At 43.2% G+C, this 18,798-nt stretch overlaps 1 protein-coding gene across 9 annotated transcripts in view; it reads right to left on the bottom strand.

Annotated features, from left to right (window-relative positions):
* TNS3 (tensin 3) overlaps positions 1 to 18,798 on the bottom strand; it is a 337,654-nt gene that overhangs the window by 104,990 nt on the left and 213,866 nt on the right. The window lies entirely within an intron of this gene.

Below are 18,798 nucleotides of genomic sequence, written 5' to 3'. Positions count from 1 at the left end.
CCATAAAACTGGTCATGACTATACTTATTTTTACTTTTCAGTTAAGAAGTCAAATCCAAGAAAAGGAAAAAAAAAGGAATGCACTCTGCCCCGAGAAGTGTTTGCGCAGGGCTGCTCTTGCTATATAAATAGTGCGGCTGTAACCACGTGCTGAGGGTGTGTGGCCTGCATGTGACAGAGAGATTCTGTGTCGCCTTTGTCCGGCACTATAGGTGCTCCACGGACAGCTCCTCTTCAACCCTCGCTCCTCTAAAGGTGCTGGTTTCACTTCTTGGAAATGCAAAGAAAAAACGGAAGACAAAAGAAAAAATCAAGCCTGGATTCCTGGGGGATTTCGGGACAGGTGTTCTGGGCAAAGGGTGAGTGCCTCCCACCCACGACGTGCCTCACCCTTGGTGCAGGGGCTGCAACAGAACTCGAAGACTTCCCCTCCTGAGCTATTAAAAGGAAATCAGAGCCCCACCCACCCGTCGCAGTCACAACAGAAATCGAACTCCATGCAGAGAACACAGGTAACAGAACCACGTGGACTAGGTGACTCCAAGAACGAGCCCTGCCCAGGGTTTCCTAGAGATGCTGACACCTGCCTGCAGACTAGGGCCTCCAGGAGGAGAGGGAAAGCATGGTTTTCCTTGTCGCCTGAGTAATGTTCTTTTTTTTCCACTGTGTTATGACATGACCTGGAACCGCTGCAGCACACCAAAGGGATAGGTGCAGCACAGGTCCTATAACAGTAACCCAAACAAAAAAAAAGAAAAACTAAATCTGTTGCCATCAGGTCGATCATAGCGACCCTATAAGACAGAGTAAAATTGTCTCATAGGGTTTCCAGGGAGCAGCTGGTGAATTCAAACTGCTGGCCTTATGGCTAGCAGCCAAGCTCTTAACCACTATGCCACCAGTGCCCCATGTGCTGCAGGGTATTTCGATACCTTCACACAGGCTTCCTGTCCTCTTAACACCTGCCTTGAGTTAGGCTGAGCCTCGGATCTGGGATCTCAGACCCAAATCTGTAAATGGGACATACATCCTAAGACTTCCTCTACACCAACAAAAAGAACATTGAAGAGGAAATCACCAAATCAATACTATTTACAGTAGCCCCCAAGAAGACAAAATACTTAGGAATAAATCTTACCAGAGATGTAAAACACTTACACAAAGAAAACTACAAAACACTTCTGCAAGAAAACAAAAGAGACCTACATAAGTGGAAAAACATACCTTGCTCATGGATAGGAAGACTTAACATTATAAAAATGTCTATTCTACCAAAAGCAATCTATAGATTTAATGCAATTCCGATCCAAATTCCAATGACATTTTTTAATGAGATGGACAAACAATTCACCAATTTCATATGGAAGGGAAAGAGGCCCAAGATAAGTAAAGTATTACTGAAAAAGAAGAATAAAGTGGGAGGCCTCACACTACCTGATTTTAGAACCTATTATACTGCCACAGTAGTCAAAACAGGCTGGTACTGGTACAACAACATACATAGACCAATGGAACAGAATTGAGAATTCAGACATAAATCCATCCACATATAAGCAGCTGATATTTGACAAAGGCCCCAAAGCAGTTAAATGGGGAAGACAGTCTTTTAAACAAATGGTACTGGAATAACTGGATATCCATCTGCAAAAAATGAAATAAGATCCACACCTCACTCCATGCACAAAAACAAACTCAAAATGGATCAAAGGCCTAAATATAAAGTCTAAAACAATAAAGATCATGGAAGAAAAAATAAGGACACAGCATAAATAGTATACAAAGCATTACTAACAATGCAGAAGAGAAACTAGATAACTGGGAGCTCCTAAAAATTAAACACCTACGCTCATCTGACGACTTCAGCAAAAGAGTAAAAAGATTACCTACAGACTGGGAAAAAGTTTTTAGCTATGACATTTCTTATCAGTGCCTGATCTCTAAAATCTACATGATACAACAAAAACTCAATTACAAAAAGACAAATAACCCAATTAAAAAATGGGTAAAAGATATGAACAGACACTTCACTGAAGACATTCAGGTAGCTAACAGATACACAAGGAAATGCTCACAATCATTAGCCATTAGAGAATTGCAAATTGAAACTACAATGAGATTCCATCTCACTCCAACAAGGCCGCCATTAATTCAAAAAACACAAAATAATAAATGTTGGAGAGGCTGTGGAGAGACTGGAACACTTATACACTGCTGGTGGGAATGTCAAACGGTACAACCACTTTGGAAATCAATTTGGCTCTTCCTTAAAAAGCTAGAAATAGAACTACCATATGATCCAGCAGTCCCACTCCTTGGAATATATCCTAGAGAAATAAGAGCCTTTACACAACAGATAAATGCACACCCATGTTCACTGCAGCACTGTTTACAATAGCAAAAAGCTGGAAGCAACCAAGGTGCCCATCAACAGATGAATGGATAAATAAATGATGGTATATTCACACAATGGAATACTACCCATCGATAAAGAACAGTAATGAATCTGGGAAACATTTCATAACATGGAGGAATCTGGAAGGCATTATGCTGAGTGAAATTAGTCAGTTGCAAAAGGACAAATATTGTATGAGACCACTATTACAAGAGCTCAAGAAATAGTTTAAACAGAGAAGAAAATATTCTTTGATGGTTACGAGAGGGGGGAGGGAGGGTGGGCGGGAGAGGGGTATTCACTAATTAGATAGCAGATTAAAAACTACTTTAGGTGAAAGGAAAGACAACACACAATACAGGGAGGTCAGCACAACCGGACTAAACCAAAAGAAAAGAAGTGTCCTGAATAAACTGAATTCTTTGAAGGCCAGCGTAGCAGGGGTGGGGGTTTTAGGACCATGGTTTCAGGGGACATCTAAGTCAATTGGCTTAATAAAATCTATTAAGAAAACATTCTGCATCCCACTTTGGTGAGCAGTGTCTGGGGTCTTAAATGCTAGCAGGTGGCCATCTAATGATGAATCAATTGGTCTCAACCCACCTGGAGCAAAGGATAATGAAGAACACCAAGGACACAAGGTAATTATGAGCCCAAGAGACTGAAAGGGCCACATAAACCAGAGACTACATCACCCTGAGACCAGAAGAACTAAATGGTGCCCAGCTATAACTGATGACTGCCCTGACAGGGAACACAACAGGGAACCCCTGAGGGAGCAGGAGAGTAGTGGGATGCAGACCCCAAATTCTCGTAAAAAGGGCAGACTTATTTGTCTGACTGAGGATAGAAGGACCCTGGTGGTCATGGCCCCCAGACCTTTTGTTGGCCCAGGACAGGAACCATTCCCAAAGCCAACCCTTCAGACAGGTATCGGACTGGGCAATGGGTTGGAGAGGGATGCTGGTGAGGAGTGAGCTTCTTGGATCAGGTGGACACTTGAGACTATGTTGGCGTCTCCTGTCTGGAGGGGAGATGAGGGCAGAGGGGGTTAGAAGCTGGTAGAATAGACACAAAAAGAGAGACTGGAGGGCTGGGGTGTCTCATTAGGCGGAGAGCAATTGGGAGTATGTAGCAAGGTGTATATAAGTTTTTGTTTGAGAGACTGTCTTGATATGTAAACTTTCACTTAAAAAGCACAATTAAAAGTTTAAAAAAAAAAGAAAGAACTGAAGTTCTTGGTCACAAAGGCATGCAGAGTGGGTTCTGGAATCACCCTAGCATTCCTAGGAGCAAAACCAAATCATCGCCAAAGACTGCTTCATAGTTGGTTTGAGGCCTCCTGATTTCAGCTCATTAAACACAAGTATTTTCTAAAGAGTGTGTAAAAGGCGGTGGATGGCATCATAATGAAACACCCAAACACTCCTCTCAGCTTAAATGTTCCCAGAAGTGATTCTGAAAGAGCCTTTGTTTTGTGTTTCCCAAAAACTGAAATAGGGATTAATTTAGCAGGCTGTTTAATCTGTAGAGTGTATTCTTGAAGAGCTAGGTGACACGAAGTTCTCCCCAACATAATTTATTAGAAAATTACTACCCCGAATGGTAACTGACACACTCAAGAAACAATAACCTCTACTTAGACAGCGGCTCTCTCCTTCTGAGGCCCCCTCTCTTGAAGCCACGGGTCCCAGAGTCTTAGCAAGAACTTAAGTGGGTGGACAGGCACCAGCAAAATTACTACAAGAGGCAGTGTAAGAGAATCCTACTATTTTTACTGCAAAATTGAAAATTCTGGGAAACACTGGTATGCCTGTTTGGGTGGCAGCATTTCCTCTAAAGAGACATATTCAAAAGGGAAATGATATGTCTGAAAAACTAGGAAGCATGCTCTTCCAATATTAGAAATGTGATCCATGCTCCTTAAATTAAACTATAATTTACAGAGCAGCTGTAAAAAGCTGCACAGAAATGAAAGAGCAGGATCCTCACTCCCCTCAGCATGACTCCTATCACTAAGAGGACCGTCAACAGAATGCTAGCACTTGGCCTTCCATTTATTCTTGCTTATTTTAATTATCTCCCTTTTGTTTGTTACCTTTTATTTTTCAAATCATTTGATCTTCATGTCATTCTCTTTAAACAATGGTTCACCACAACGTGCCTCCGAATGGTCATTCGTGCTGGCCACCATTAGGCTGCATGGTGGGGTGGCGCTTCCCACTCTGAAGTTAGGAGGGACCACAGGCTGGCAAGGCCAGTGGATTGTGAGCAGAAATGCCTCTTGCGTCACTTCTAGGCAGAAGGTAAGGGCACCAGTGTGATTCTCCAGCCCTCTCCCTGCTTGGACAGCCATGGAAGCACAGAGAGATAGCTTCCTTAGACCCGTCCCTGTATGAGGTATAGGCTAGCCAGGACGCATGGGCGTAGGACGTAATTCATGATCAAAAGTAAAACGGGGCTGCTTTAAGTCCCTGAGACTATGGAAAGGTTTGTCATAACCTCTTCTATCCTGATGGGTAGAGAACTGTACCACCACCTAAGGTTGGATTAGGTGAAGTATCAATGCTCTCTGAGCCAAAGAGGCTGTCTTCCCAGGATATTTGTCTGTCAGGAGATCACGCCTGTATAAACCAATTGGCTTCTGTTTTACCTAAGGCCACAGATTCCAGAGACACTGGGAGCTGTCCAGTCCTATCCACATCGGAGGACAGGGGCTTCCAAAGCTGAGATTCAAAAATCTGAAAGGGTGGTTCCTCAGCAAGTTAAACATAGGATTACCATACCCCAAACCCATTGTCATCAAGTCGATACCGACTCATAGCAACCCCATAGGACAGAGGAGAACTGGCCCATAGGGTGTCCAAGGAGTAGCTGGTGGATTCGAACTGCTGACCAAGCTCTCACCCAGCAATTCCACTTATAGGTGTATACCCAAGAAAATTGAAAATAAGTATTCAAATAAAAACTTGTATGCAAATGCTCATAGCAGCACTATTCATAATAGCCAAAAGGTGGAAATAACCCAAATGTCCATTAGTAGATAAATGGATAAACAAAATTTGTGTATATCCATACAATGGAATCCTATTTAGGCATAAAGAGAAGTATAGTTCTGATACATGCTACCACATGGACAAACCTTGAAAACACTATGCTGAGTGAAAGAAGCCAAACATATGAGGCCAAATATTGCATGATCCATTTATATGAAATGTCCAGAACAGGCAAATCCACAGAGACAGAAAGTAGACCAGTGGTTGCCAGGGGCTGGGGGAGGGTGAGGTGGGGAGTAACTGCTCATGGCTATGGGGTTTCCTTTTAGGGTGATAAAAAAAGTTCTGGAATAAGACAGTGGTGATGGCTGCACAATACCGTGAACGTACTGAATGCCACTGAATTGGATGTGTTAAAATAATTAAAACAGTAAATTCTATGTTAGTATTTTACCACAAAAATAAATAAATAAATAAATTCTAAGGGAGTGGTACTCATTTTCTAGAACAGGCCTGTCCCAAAGGTTTTCAACTTGAAACACACATTGTTTTATTATAAATCACTTTCCTTTTATTTATCCTTTAACATTTGTGCCAGGGTATTACATAGCCTTTTTTTAAAAATATTTGTTTAACCCGTTGCCGTCAAGCGGATCCCAACTCATAGCAACCTCAAGTGTTACAGGTAGAACTGCACCATAGGGTTTTCTTAGCTATAAGCTGTTTAAGTTTATATTAGCCGTGACCTTCATTTCAGGATAGCAAGGATGGCATTAGGAAATACTTGTTAGAAAAAGCAGAACTTGCAGCCAGAAAGGGTTGAGCAGCTCTGCTGCAGGTACATCCCATAGTGGCAACCCAGGCCAAGCCGAAAGCGCCTGAGGTCAAGGTTGCACCTGGTGGAGAGGGTACCTCAGGGATGTCCACAGAGGGCCCGTCAAAAGGGGCAGGGCAGGTACTGGAATCTGGCTGGTTTGAGGAAGGATAGTTATTGAAGCAAAAAAAAACTGATTCATGAATTCTCGAATTTCCAGCTTGGGTTCATGTGATGTTATTGTTGTTAGGGGCTGTCGAGTTGATTTTTGACTCATAACGAATCCATGTGACAGAGTAGAACTGCCCCCATAGTGTTTTCTAGTCTGTTTTTTTCTTTTAATCTTTACAAGAACAGATCACGGAGCCACTGGGTAGATTTAAACCATTGACCTTTCAGTTAGCAGTCAAGCACCTAACCATTGTGCCACCAGGGCTCCTTGGTTTTATGTAATAAAAGAAAATAATGGTAACACAGTTTCCCAGCGATGACCATGTAGCTCTCATCTAAAATGCTTTCCAAATGCAAAAGCACAGAGCTCTGGGCAGCAGGGAGCTGAGTCGGTACCTCAGTATGCACTTATACATACATGTCTGTCGACGGTCACGGTCCTGGAGCACCAGTGTAAGAGGGGCCTGACAGGGGCTGTGGCCAGTCCTGACACCAGGACAGGGCTCTCTTGTTAGGACACTCATGGTGCCCAAGTTCACCTCTACTGCCTGAAGCTCTGAATTAGAGAGATCTCATTTTTTTTTTTTTTTTTTTAAATTATGAGAAGATTCTACTGTGATGGCTAACAGAAGGCAGACTCCCTCATAGAAATATCATTAGTTCCCTTAACCCTCACTCACACACCAACCTTCCCAGATCTCCTGTCTCCTGATTCCCTGTGGTGCACAATGAATCCCTGGGGGGCACAAATACTTAAGCACTCAGCTCCTAACCAAAAGGTTGGCAGTTTGAATCTATCCAGAGGTGCCTCAAAAGAAAGACCTGGCAATCTGCCATTGAAAACCCATGTATGGGGTTGTCATGAGTTGGAATTGACTTGAGCGCAACTGGTTTGGTTTTGGTTTATGGTGCACAGGTCTTGGAATGAGGACCCAGTTCCTGCCTTGCAGGAGTCACTGCTAGGTGGTGGAGGCTGAGAACCAACGGGGCAATGATAGTCCCAGGTTGTGGGGCTGAAGTGGGAGAAAACACTGGGCATAAGGAAAAGGACCTGCCCAGCTTCTGGGAGGCAGGGTGGTCAGAGGAGGACTCTCAGTGGAAGAGTGACCCCTGAGGTGGCCTATGACAATTCAGAGGGTCCCCTGACAGGCACAGACCCACTGTCATGAAAAATGACATTAATTAATTCTGAGTCCCCCATGGGCTTACCCAATGAGTCACATGTAACATGGATGAATACTCAAACGCCAGTCCACCTCCACGACGGCGCATCTCAAGAGCTAGTATGTCTTCGGTTTGAGTAACACTAAACTGCATTAAAAACAGTTTGAAATGACTGTGCTGTGGGTTAGGTTTCAAAACACAACATACAATGTTTGCATCAGGAAGCTTTGCAATGGGATCTGTGGTCCAGTGTGGAAACATTCAATCCCTCTCCCTGTAGGTACTGGTGGGTACTGGCCTGACCAGGCAGCTGCAGGAGAAATCAGGGCGTTTAAGGAGAAGGTGAGAGGGCAGTGCATGAAGGCAGGGCTAGAGTGACGGAGTTTAAGCTCTAGAAGCAGAGAAAGTAGCCAGCAATTCCAGCCCTAGCCTGTAAACTCCTCATGAAAAGCATAATCATGACCCCCCTGCCCCAGATGGAAGAAGTGAGGGAGGAAGAGGGGAGATGGAGTCAGGCAGACAGACAGAAGTACATTCCTTTGAGAGACCACAAGGGATGCCAATATACACACACAAAACAGATCAGCTAAGAAACGATCCACATTTTAAAGAATTACTCTTAGCTAAAAACAAAGCAAGCCAACAAAAAAACACCAAACCCATTACTGTAGAGTTGCTTCTAACTCAGGGCAATCCTATGTGTTACAGACTGGAACTTCCCTATAGGGTTTTCTTGGCTATAATCTTTATGGGAGCAGATCGCCAGGCCTATCTTCCAGGTGTCTCTGGATAGGTTCAAACCGCCAACCTTTAGGTTAGCACTTCAGCGCAGACTGTCTGCACCACCCAGGGACCTATAAGGTATTTACAAATGCCCTTAAACTCTATTCTGTTAGAGCTTTTCAAATGAATTCAATCAACCCAAAAGCAGATTGCATGCAACTTGTAACCAAAATATTGATGTCTAACGAAAGGTCTGCCAGTGTATCCATTCACATGCCCACATCACCCCATCAAGTGAAAGACACCAAAATAGAATGAGCACAAAACAATGCTACAATACAGCGTTGAAGACAAACAACTTTGTATTTTCCAGGGAAAGCAGCAGAAAGGATTGTTCACACACCTCATTGCTCAGATCAGTGGCAACTCTCAAGGATGGAGCTTGTGAAGGAGCCGCATCTCCTGTGAGTGACACAGGGATCAAAGACTAAGCTACCGGTCACGTGTCATTTATTGCCTCTTTCTCCAGGGAGCATGTTGGTGTCTGTCTGCCATCTGGACTTGAGGGTAAACTACTCACACTGGAAACACTCATATTGTCTTTAAAGAGGATGAGGAAGAGGAAGGGCCTTGAGTCTTGAGTAAAAGGCTGTCACTGTCCCCATCACTGTCTGTCCAGCAGGCCGGAGAGGGAAGCTGCCCCCACACCAGAACTGTCAAGACTAGATTCTGACTCAGGGCCGGGGAGGAAGCACCATGCCTGGGAATGTACGGAAACTGACCCAGCGTGACTACGAGAGCAGGGCCCTAGAGGCCCCGTGTGATCCCAACTGTCTGGGAGGCCTTGCGGAAGTCAGCTGGCCTCTGTGACCTGGAATGTGGTCTTGATCGCATTCTGCGATACTACATCAGGAAGTGCCTTCAATGCAGGCTGGGTTGATGAGAGCTGCTGCTTTTTCGCATACAGCCCAGTCACTTTCCCAGCACCCTTCTTCTGGAAGCTGACCCCCAGAGCCTCATAGCACTTTGTTGGAGCTCAATTCAAGGCTGTGCCCTCAGCCTGCTGCTCGCAGCCTGCACAGCGGCTACTTCTGGGGGAGGCCTGGCATGCTGCTGCGGGCCTGAGCGGCTGCTCCTCAAACAATCCTGAGACTATACTTGCCGAGAACCAAGGACGCCCTGCAGGTCAGGCATGCCATTTACATGATGTGGCCAGGGCAGGGGTGCCCCCTTTGCCCCTCTTCTCCCATGCAGCATGGATGCCCATTCGAGGAACACATGAGCACATCATGTGCCCTGGTGCAAGCTCTGCCAAGCGCCTGGACAGCCTTCCTCCAACTCTCCTTTTCTGCTCATCTGGGGAGAGCAGGGTGGCAGGGCTGTGGGTGTGTTCCCCTCCTCTTAGGTTTTGCTACTCCACCTCTGTCCCATCACCTTGTGCTTGCATGCACCCATGCTCACTCAGGGGACCTGGCACTCACAGCACAAGGGCCCCAGCTGGGCACTACTCAGTTGAAATGCTCAGTACATGGATCAACCTGTATGGAGCTTTGGAAGACCACCACAGATCTCTGTATTCCCAACACAGCTTTGAACCCCCAAAAGCCAAAGCATTAACCGGCCAAATCCAAAGGGCACTTCTCTTGTCTCCTAATGCCCGACTACTCTGGGGACAAGAGCTATGGCCAAGCCCCACTTTCCCCAAACTTTTTCTTGGCACAGTTGGAAGCAAGGTCATCCCATGCCCTGCCTGCCACCCCTCCATCATCTTTCATAGGCCTCATTACCACAGGCCCGAACGTAGCTCCCAGCCTCGGTGTCACCTGGGCGAGCTGTCCTCTCCTCCTCTCCACTGGTGGGACCAGGGAGGGTCTAATAAGCAAGAGCACAATGAGGCTCTACTCAGGACCTGTGGGTTTCCTCCTGCCTCCTTCGCTGCCGTACTGGCACTCCTCTTCACCCCCCTTCCTGCCACTCCTGCCTTGTGCAGCTGCTCCAGCAACCCCAAATTGTACGCACTTCCCTAATGTGCCATGCTTTCCCACGCCCCCAGCCACTTCCCTCTCTTTGAGGCCCCTCCTGAGCTCTGCACACTGTTCCCTCCCGGCCCTCAGTAGTGATCCTGACATGTTGAAAGGAGGGTAACCTGTTTGCATGCCTCCTCCTCCACGAGTCTGTTACACGTGGAATCAAAGTGGGCTTTCTGAACTGAAAAGCAACCTTCAAGTTTTTATATTTGATTCCTTTGCTGTTGTTAGCTGCTGTCGAGTCAGCTCCCGCTCATGGCGACGTTATGTATAACAGAATGAAACATTGCATGGTCCTGCACATCTTCACGATCTTTGTTATGTTTGAGCTCACTGCTGCCGCTACTATGTCAATCCATGTCATTCAGGGTTTCCCTCTACCAACCATGATGTCCTCTTTGAGTGACTGGTTTTACTTTTTTTGTCAGTTTGTTGTACTGTCGTGACTTGCACGTTGCTATGATGCTGGAGGCTATGTGCCAGTATTTCAAATATCAGTAGGGTCACTCATAGTGGACAGGTTTCAGTGGCGCTTCCAGACTAAGACACATTAGGAAGAAAGCAAATGAAAATTCTATGTTTCTTTGATTCCTGTAGTGGCAGTTTAATGCATAATTTAAATCAATGGGCTTTCCACTATTCATTATTAAAATTTGATATTTCTCTGAATATTTTCAATGTAAATAAATTATCAGATCTAGATTACCATTAATAAAGCCATACCCATGTCTGTGGAAGGAAATTAAAAGCACTAGTGGAAACAGCATAGCACTCACTGCCTGTAAACAGAGCAAGGTACCTGCCAGATTGTGTAATCATGGGCTTGGGGTTGACTGAGGTTGGTAGGTGCTATATAGTCAGTTCCAACTGACAGCAGCCCTATGTACAACAGAACAAAACACTGCCCAATTTCACACCCTTCTCATAATCGTTGTTATGCTTGAGCCCACCATTGCAGTCACTGTGCCAATTCATCTCGTTGAAGGTCTTCCTCTCTTTTCCACTGATCCTCTACTTTGCCAAACATAGTGTCTTTCTGCAGGGACAGATCCCACTTGATAATATATCCAAAGTATGTGAGGCTAAGTCTTGCCATCCTCACTTCTAAGGAGCTTTCTGGCTGTACTTCTTCCAAGACAGATTTGTTTGCTTTCCATGTACTCCGTATATATTCAATATTCTTTACCAACACCATAATTCAGAGGCATCACCTCTTCGGTCTTCATAATTCATTGTCCAGCTTTTGCATGCAGAGGAGGTGACTGAAAATAACATGGCTTGGGTCAGGCACACCTTATTCCCCAAAATGATATCTTTGCCTTTTAAAACTTTTGTGGCAAAATTGTACGATGCAATACATTCATTGATTTCTTGACTGCTGCTTCCATGGACGGTGATTATGGATCCAAGTTAAATGAAATCCTTGACAATTTCATTATTTTCTCTGTTTATCATGATGTTGCTTATTGGTCCAGTTGTCAGAACTTTTGTTTTCTTTATGTTGAGGTGTAATCCATACTGAAGGCTGTAGTCTTTGATTTTCATGGGTATGTGCTTCAAGTCCTCTTCATTTTCAGCAAGCAAAGTTGTGTCATTTGCATATGGAAGGTTGCTAATAAGTCTTCCTCCAATCTTGATGCTGTGTTCTTCATATAGTCCAGCTTCTTAGATTATTTGCTCAGCATACAGATTAAATAAGTATGGTGAAAGGATACAACCCTGATGCACCCCTTTCCTGACTTTAAATGATGCAGAATCCCCTTGTTCTGTTCAAATGACTGCCTCCTGGTCTCCTGGTCTACGTATAGGTTCCTCATGAGCACAATTAAGTGTTCTGGAATTCCCATTCTTCACAATGTTATTCCACTATATGTTATGATCCACATAGTTGAATGCCTTTGTATAGTCAATAAAACACAAGTAAACATCTCTCTGGGGTTCGTTAAACATAAATAAGATATTTTGACAGCCTGAAGCAAGAAGCCCTCAAGATATGGAAAAAAAAAAAAAAAAAAGACCAGGGCTTTTCCATCCATGGATTCTTAAATCTCCCAGGTTGAGTCAATTCTTTTGTTATTCAAGTATCATGGGTCTAAACTTCCCCCTGCTTTTTTTTTTTAACAGGACAGATGTACCTGAGACACTATGGGGCCAGCAGACGCCCAGGACCCAGCAACTTGCTGGAGGGAGTCAGACTTGAGCAGGAGCTGCCTCCCCTGACAGTCAAGCAGGTGAGGAGGCAACCAGTGCTGTAAGGGAGCAGTGCCCTAAATTCGACTTCCCCACTTCACCCCAAGTTAAAGAGGGACACAATATGGCACTGGTGCTGAGATTCCACTGGCCTCTGTCTTCCACAGCTCTCTCAAGGCAGGCGGTTTGTCTTTCAGCAGGAAGGCTGGGAAGCTGAGGCCTCTCTGTCTGCCTGTCTTCTGGGTGGGGCAAGTTAATCCACACTGTTGCATGGTGAACCTCCCTGCCGCCCACACTGGTGCTCCACAGAGCCATGCGGGTCATTGAAGTGCGACTTGACGTCTCTCCCGCACTCCACCCTGTTGTGCTGTCATGAGCTGCCCAGACAGCACTGGGCTTTTATTGACACATTTATCACATCCGTGGACATGCCAGCAGCAGGATGAGTAAGTCACGGGCACGGCTTAGAATAGAGAAGGTGCTCAGAACAGCAGCTTTTATATCCTTGTTTTTTTCTTATTCCTCAGCATTTTCATTATCTTGCTAGTATGAACAAGACTTTCTCAGGAAATTCTCAGCCATTTTGATGTGTAATTTTTCATCTCAGAAATAACAAGACCCCCAGTGGGTGGGCTTCTGCCTACAGAGCTGTACAGGAAACTCAGCAGTTCCCATGAGGATATTTGGGTAATATATTCCCAACTCCCTCACCACCCAGGGAATTGGTTGTCTTTCTTACGTTCAGGGCATGATCTGCAAAGAGTGAACACATTTGCTAACTTTAGGATGCTGACACCTCTGGGACAAACTTTTATCTACAGCCAGAATGAAGACAATAGTGCAGTGGTCAGAGTCTGGGGAGGAGATGGAAGGTAAGCCAGGAAAGATTTGCTTATGCAGAAGACAGAGCCCTCTAGAAGCTTCAGACCAGCCTTTCCTGTGTCTGAGCAAGATTCCAGATGGGCGCTGGTCAAATCATGCTGCGCTGTCCATCGGGCCAAACCCTCACTGTCCTGCTGTTCCCACGCACGCAGGGACAGGAACCATATACCGGGTGGGGTAATGGCTGCATTCCTGGGCACTTCATAAAGCCTTTGCGACTCGCGGGGCCCTCCTACATGGTATAATGGAACTGAGAGCACACATGGAAGAGCTCAGCCTGCCATCTCGCTGCCCCTGACTGAGGGGGATGGCTGTGGTCTCGGGATCTGGCACTCCTTCAAAGCACAGGTTTCCATTACCCTCTAATCTTCTGAAAATGTTCCAGGGACTCGTAGCCAGATGTTGAGCTACCACACATTTAAGTATCTCCATGCCATCTAGTAATTTTTTTTTCTATTAATAGCCAATCTAGCCTCTTCCAATTGAGAGAAATAATACTAAAATTTAAATTTAAAATCAAATGGGTTCCAACATTCCTTATACCTGCCAGGGAGTAAAGGAATGTTCCCTCTCCCCACTCAACTCGAATGGCTTACAGCTACAGATTTAAGCGTTCTTTAGGTGGGATTTTTATCAAGTCAAGATGTTCTTGAATGGAATTCGATGTACTGCTGTATAAGTGATCCTGAGAATGGCTCTTCCCTTCTCCATCTTCTTTACATTAAATATAGTCGAGTCACAAAAGCTCGTTACATTTCCCAGTTTAGAGGTTACCTAAAACAAGAAGTGCGTTCTAGATGAGGAAACGAAGCTGGGGACAAATGGGGCATGTCTTGCTCAGTCATATTCCGAATGGGTGTGAGCTACCACTTTACTATTAGTTAATCATTGCTTAGGGAAAGTTGCTCGTTTTTAACCAGCTTCCTACTAGGAAGTAATTTCCAACTCTTACTAAAGTCTGTGAAGATTAGTGCCCAATTTCTTAATATCTAATCTTCTGACATCTTTATAGTTCTAAAGCTACGAAAAACATTAAACAAACAGTCCAAGATTCCTATAAAAAATAAATGGATTAAAAGATGCTCACAATCATTAGCCATTACAGAGATGCAAATCAAAACCACGATGAGATACCATCTCACCCCTGTGAGAATGGCACTGATTAAAAATTCAGAAAGCAATAAATGCTGGTGAGGTTGAGAGGAGACTGAACTCTCATACACTGCTGATGGGAATGTAAAATGGTACAACCTCTATGGAAAATGATATGGCGCTTTTTTAAAAGCTAGCAATAGAAATACCATATGAACCAGCAATCCCACTCCTATGAACATATCCTAAAGAAAAAAGAGCTGTCACGTGAATAGACATATGCACACCCATGTTCACTGCAGCATTATTCACAATAGCAAAAAGATGGGAACAACCTAAGTGCCATCAACAGATGAATAGATAAACAAATTTTGGTACATACACACAGTGGAGTACTAAGCAGCGATGAAGAACAGGGATGAATCCATGAAACATCTCAGCACACGGATGAATCTGGAGGGCATTATGCTGAGTGAAATATGTCAATCACAAAAGAACAAATACTGTATGAGAACACTACTATAAAAATTCAAGAAAAGGTTTACACAGAGAGAGAAACAATATTTGATGATTACAAGGGAGGGGAGGGGTGTAGAAGGGAAATCACTAACTAGATAGTAGACAAGTGTTAACTCTGGTGAAGAGAAAGACAATACACAATATAAGGGGAGTCAGCACAACTTGACCAAGGCAAAGGAAAACACTTAGAGGAACACAAGGGAAAAAAAAAAAAGAGGCAACCACAGTAAATACTATAGCATATTCAACTCTACAACAACAGTAAAAACAAATAATTTACAAGTAGATACATAGGCAGATATGTACAGTAAGTAGGGCAAGATGGTATATAGGAGTATACCCATGCACATATATAGGTTAGGCTGTGGATATTTTTACATACATATTTGTATGTACAGCATTATATTCATATATATAATAGAGCACAAAGGGAGGCACAGTCATAGAAGCTTCCTAGACACATCCAAACACCTTGAGGTAATGAGCTAATGGGGCTGCGGGCTGGGGATTGTGGTCTTGGGGGACATCTAGATCAACTGGCATAACACAATTCATAAAGAAAATGTTCTACATCCTACTTTGGTGAGTAGCATCTGAGGTCTTAAAAGCTTGCAAGCAGCCATCTAAGGTATATCTATTGGTCCTATCCCATCTGGTGCAAAAGAAAATGAAAGAAACCAAAGACACAAGGAAAATTATTAGTCCAAAGGACTAATGGACCACATGAACCACAGCCTTCACCCGCCCAAGCCCTGAAGAATTAGATGGTACCCAGCTACCACCACTGACTGCTCTGATGTGGATCACAATAGAGGGTCCCAGACAGACTGGGAGAAAAATGTAGAACAAAATTCAAATTCACAAAAAAGACCAGACTTACTCGTCTGCCAGAGACTGGAGGAACCCCTAAGACTATGGCCCCCAGATACCCTTCTAACTTGGAACTGAAGCCACTCCCGAAGTTCACCTTTCAGCCAAAGATCAGACAAGTCTATAAAACAATGTGAGGAACATCCTTCTTGGTTCAATCAAGTATATGAGACAAATGGGCAACACCTGCCAGAAGCAAAGATGAGAAGGCAGTAACGTACAGGAAAATTGGACTATTGGAAATGGGAACCTGGGGTAGAAAGGGGGAGAGTTCTGACACATTCATGACAACCAATATCATGAAAAAATTTCTGTATAAAATTTTGAATGAGAAACTGATTTGCTCTGGAAACTTTCACCTGAAGCACAATAAAATAAATAAATGAATTAATAGTTGATTTTCAACAAGGATATGAAGTCCACTCAATGGGAATAGTCTCTTAAACAAACAGTGCTGGAATAACTCGGTTTCCACACTCAAAAGAATGAAGTTGGACCCCTATCTCACACCATATATAAAAATTAACTCAAAATGGATCGACAACCTAAATATAAGAGCTAAAACCATAAAACTCTTAGAAGAAAACATACGGTTAAATATTCGTGACTTTGGTTTTGGCAATGAATTATTAGATTTTGCACTAAAAGCATACATGACAAAAGAAAAAATAGATAAATGTGGCATCATCAAAATTAAAAAAAAAAAAAAAACTCTTGTGCATCAAAAGGCATTTTCAAGAAAGTGAAAATACAACATAGAAAATGGGAAAAAATTTTGCAAATCATGTATCTGATAAGGGTTTTAATTTCCAGAGTATATAAAGAACTACAACTCAACAACGAAAAGACAAACAATTCAATATAAAAACAGAAAAAAGACATGAATAGATCTTCAAAGATATTCAAATGGCCATTAAGCACATGAAAAGATTTTCAATGTCATTAGTCATTGGGAAATGCAAATCAAAACTACCTTGAGATACCACTTCATAACTACTAGGATGGCTATTATCAGACAAACAGAAAATAACAAGTTTCTGGCAAAGATGTGGAGAAATTAGAATACTTGTACATGCTTGTAGGAATGTAAAATGGTACAATCACTGTGGAAAACAGTTTGGTGGTTCCCCAGAAAGTTAAACATGGAATTACCCTATGATTCAGCAGTTTTATTCCTAGGGATATACCCAAAAGACGCGAAAGCAAGGACTCAAACAGACAGTTGTACACCAATGTCCACCAAAGCATTATTCCCGATAGCTGTAAGGTGGAAGCAACCCAAGTGTTCATCAACAGAAAATGGATATATAAAATGTGGCATATACATACAATAAAATACAATTTGGCCATTAAAAAAGGAATAAAGTTCTGATATATGCTATAACATGGATGAACCTTGAAAATATTATGCTGAGTGAAATGAAGCAGGCACAAAAAGGAAAAATACTATGCATTTGAAATATATATATATGAAATATCTAGAATAGGAAATTCATAGAGATATAGAGTAGGGGTTACCAGGGGCTAGTATGGGGGGGGTTAGCGGGGAAGCATTGCCTCATGGGTATAGAGTTTCTATCTGGGGTGATTACAAAGGTTCGGAAATAGTGGTGAGGGTTGCACAACACTGTAAAAGCAATTAATGCCATTGAATTGTGCACTTAAGAATGGTTAAAATGGAAACTTTTATGGTACATATATTCTATCACAATAAAAACTTTAAAAAATGAATGGGTTAATAAATTCTTTAAATTTATATGATTAATAACCAAATGTCCATTGAATTTTAGTGGTCTAGTTTTGAGGTATTTAAGTTCTTTAATTTAAAAAATTTCATTAAATTATTTTTATAATAAAAGGAATTAAAGAGGGTCAAAAACTGTCCCTCTCTTTTTCCACCTCTCCTCCCCATTCCTTTGCTTCAGCTATCCTCCTGACTGTAGAAAAATCAAAATTTCAGTGGTTATTATTATATACTTTAAATACAGTCACCCTGAGGGCTGGAGGCTATGAATGACCTCTTAAAAACTCCTCGCATCACAACACTTTGTTACAGCAAGAACAAGGTGTTACTAAGTGCTGAATTCCATCAACTGAAAAATACATTAACCTCAAGAGGCTGTTGTATGCTGCCCTGAGTTTTGAAGTCTTTTCCCCATATGTACAAATACACTTAGAAGCCTCCAATCTTTGCCAAATCTCAGAAGAGGTGTTAATCTAGAAGAAAAGGCTTCTGACTTTAATTTCTCCAGGTAATATATTTTAAAAAGGTTTGGTTAGATAAGTGATGGGCCAGGAGAATTGGGATGGTTTCATTTTACCTGGAAAAAAAAAAATCAACTCAGAATTTCTTGAAGATATATGATTGAATGTGCCAATACATTTAAATTCTTTGGCCTGGATGTCCATTAAGTCATTGCCACTAGTGCTGTTGTTGCTCTATCATAGAGTTGTTGTAGCATAGTGTTTGATAATCTACTCATGGAAGACTTTCCCGACTCCTTCCTCTCCCAGTTAATGATAGAAAGGGTCCAAGTTACTCATGCAAGTAGGAATGCCACGCAGTTTGTTCAGTTAGGGTCTCTGTGTAAGAGAGGTGCCCGTGAACTCCTCCCACTGTGATAGGGTTTCCTTCTAAAGAGGTGGAACACACAGAAATTCATGGACGTGATATGATTTACCCACCAAAGCTCCACAGTCATCAATGGTGCCTCTCAGCCTTGCAGCCAACAGGGACAGCTACAGAGACTGTGCCCGCTTTACTCCCCATCCTGCTTCCAGGCCTGAGCCAGGGTTAAGCCGGGCCCATCTGACCCTGAGTCCACACTGCAGGCTCCAGTTCCTGCTCCACCCCCCCGCTACCTGTGTGGCTTTGGGCAGGTCAGTTAACCTACTGACCCCTCTGTAAACTCAATAGCAAAACAATCCTGGCAACTGAGGGAACAACGCCCAGTGTAA

Source organism: Loxodonta africana, chromosome 8 (genome assembly GCF_030014295.1).
Source record: "Loxodonta africana isolate mLoxAfr1 chromosome 8, mLoxAfr1.hap2, whole genome shotgun sequence".
Lineage (NCBI taxonomy): Eukaryota > Metazoa > Chordata > Mammalia > Proboscidea > Elephantidae > Loxodonta > Loxodonta africana.
Note: the sequence above shows the minus strand (reverse complement) of the source record. Positions and strands in the feature narration are given on the sequence as shown.